Below are 2,506 nucleotides of genomic sequence, written 5' to 3'. Positions count from 1 at the left end.
TCACCTTAAAGTACAAACTATCATACTAAACCTACAATGGAATTCATTCAACTCTTATATATATATATAATTATACTTATTACAAAGAAATCTACCGATTAACAAACTCAAGACTCCCTGATATATATATATATATATAAATATATATATATATATATATTTTTTTGTTCTCCCTAATGTCGTTTGCACATGATACACCCGCGTACTATTTTGCCCTATGAGATGCTGCAGGATCCGAATATGTTTATCAAAACAAAAATGTGGTTAACAATCGCGGGTTTGGTCGTACACTTTCCAATATATAATATATACGTATACATGTACATAAGTATTATCATGCACTCACCTTTCTTTCCCACCGGTGTTGGTACCAGCACTGGATATGGAGTGAAAGAGCTGAAAACTAATTAAGTGGAAAAATGGAAGCAGATATACATATGTATATATACATATAATGGAAGTGGAAGGAACTCGTTACTTAATCTCAATGAATCTACTTATTAGCGAGTTAGTTTCCGTTGAACTTTCTCATGGCAAAATACTCCGCGTGTGATCGCGAAATTACTCATAAAAATTATAAATGAAAAACCTAACGCTAAATGTTAGTACAACGCTGTAAAAATCAAACGCGATTTCATAGTGCCAATAACGGTTCTGAGTGGCAATTAATCTAGAAAATAAGTTAAAATTAAAATGAACGATTTCGTCGAATCTAAATTGAAATGTGGTGAATAAATGGGTTGGCTGGACGAAAAGAAAATATAATAAGAAGAAGCGAGATTTGAGATGCCCCGAACCAAAATTTACATGAGGCATGGAGGTAACATAATATGGTGGAATACTAGGAACACCAAAAAAATAAAAAAATGCAAGTATCAACAAAAGAATTTCGAAGGAATAAAAACAAACCGCGCTCATAAAAAAAATGAATCTTTCTTCTAAATCGAAGATATTGATAGATTCAAAATAGGGCTAATGGAAATTAATATCTAGCAGTGAGGTTGCGCTGTCACCGGTGGTCGTCTGCAGGCCTTGGATCCTCCTGAATCCTACTGGCCTATATGGAGACTCTGGAGGTGAGTGATTGAACGGACGAGTATAATGATTTTTCACCGCGGGTGACTTCTCGTTACTTTTCTTCCTTTTCCTGTCGTTTTCGTAGTTTGCGCTCATATGGTTTTTTTTTCCAGCGCGCTCCGTTACTGTCCGCAGAGTTTGGCTCTCCCACCTTTACCTTTTTTTTTTCAGCACCGACTTACGTATGTCTGTCCTTTTCGCCCTCACATATGGTGTTTCTGGCAAAGGGGCTTCATATCTAGTCACTGCTGCACCCACACATATATGTATATGTCCAATAGCTCCTGTGGACACCTTAATGCAATATTGTACTTCTCCAGGTGCAGCACTTATCTGAGCTTCGCCGTGGCCCTTCTGCCTACCAGTAACACCTGTAATCAATTTATAGCATCGTTGATACCCGGGCGTGCTGATATAAGCATACATATGTAGGTCTTTGGGCGCACGCACAAACAGATATGCATATGCCCATGTGCTACTTAACGTGCACAAGTTAATATGTACATCCATTTATGTATTTTGAACCTCTGTCAATTGCCCCCCTTTTTTTGCATTGAATACATACGTGTATACATACATATACTTATATGTATGTAGGTTTACACTTATGCATATACTTAATTTTCAAACCGATATGCTCCGCTAGGAAGTTGAACGTATATGCATTTATCTGTATATTACTCGATAAAGTACCTATTTATTATTTTTCGGTTCTGCATCGCTACATATCTGTATGTACATACACCTGTGGCTCGCTTGCACATGAGACAGTTATTTGAGGTGGCCCAAGGAACATATTGCATTTTACTTACATACCTTGGTAATGGCGGGTAGCTTAAATTAGATTAGCGGGATGAAGTCCTTAGACCGTTTTGCTTTTTGATACCGGTGCAAAACTGGTTACGGCACTTATACTTTTTGTTTCTTTTTTCTTAATTTTACAAAAACGATCACGCGGCACCCACTCTTTTCAATCCGTCTGGCTTCACAGCTAAAATAACTATGATCTTATGATTGACCATTCTAGCTTACGGCAGCAAAAAAAAAAACGGAAGAACATGCCTTTGGTGGTACGACTGGGCCTCCCGAAGGTGACCGTCATGCTTCGATTCGGTGGCACCTCCCACTTTCCCCAACTAGCGCAGGAAATTTCGCTCATACTTTCAAAATGTCCAATCACTCACCGGATAAGTTTTGCTTTATTTGTGGTTTGTACATATTCAAACAAAGTGCTCGGAAAAAAATAACCACAAACATTTTAATTGCTTATGAACAATATTTTGGAATTCAAGCCAAGAATCCAGATAAACATGGACTCCAAACTCTGTATGTGCCACATGTTTTGTACGATTAAGCTCATTCAGCAAAGGCAAAAAGAAGTATTTATCTTTTGGAAAGCCGTGCGAATGGAGAAACCCGATTGATCAAG

Source organism: Rhagoletis pomonella, unplaced genomic scaffold (assembly GCF_013731165.1).
Source record: "Rhagoletis pomonella isolate Grant_MI unplaced genomic scaffold, Rhpom_1.0 Rhpom_scaffold_06035, whole genome shotgun sequence".
Taxonomy (NCBI): Eukaryota; Metazoa; Arthropoda; class Insecta; order Diptera; family Tephritidae; genus Rhagoletis; species Rhagoletis pomonella.
This window is presented reverse-complemented; position numbering follows the sequence as displayed.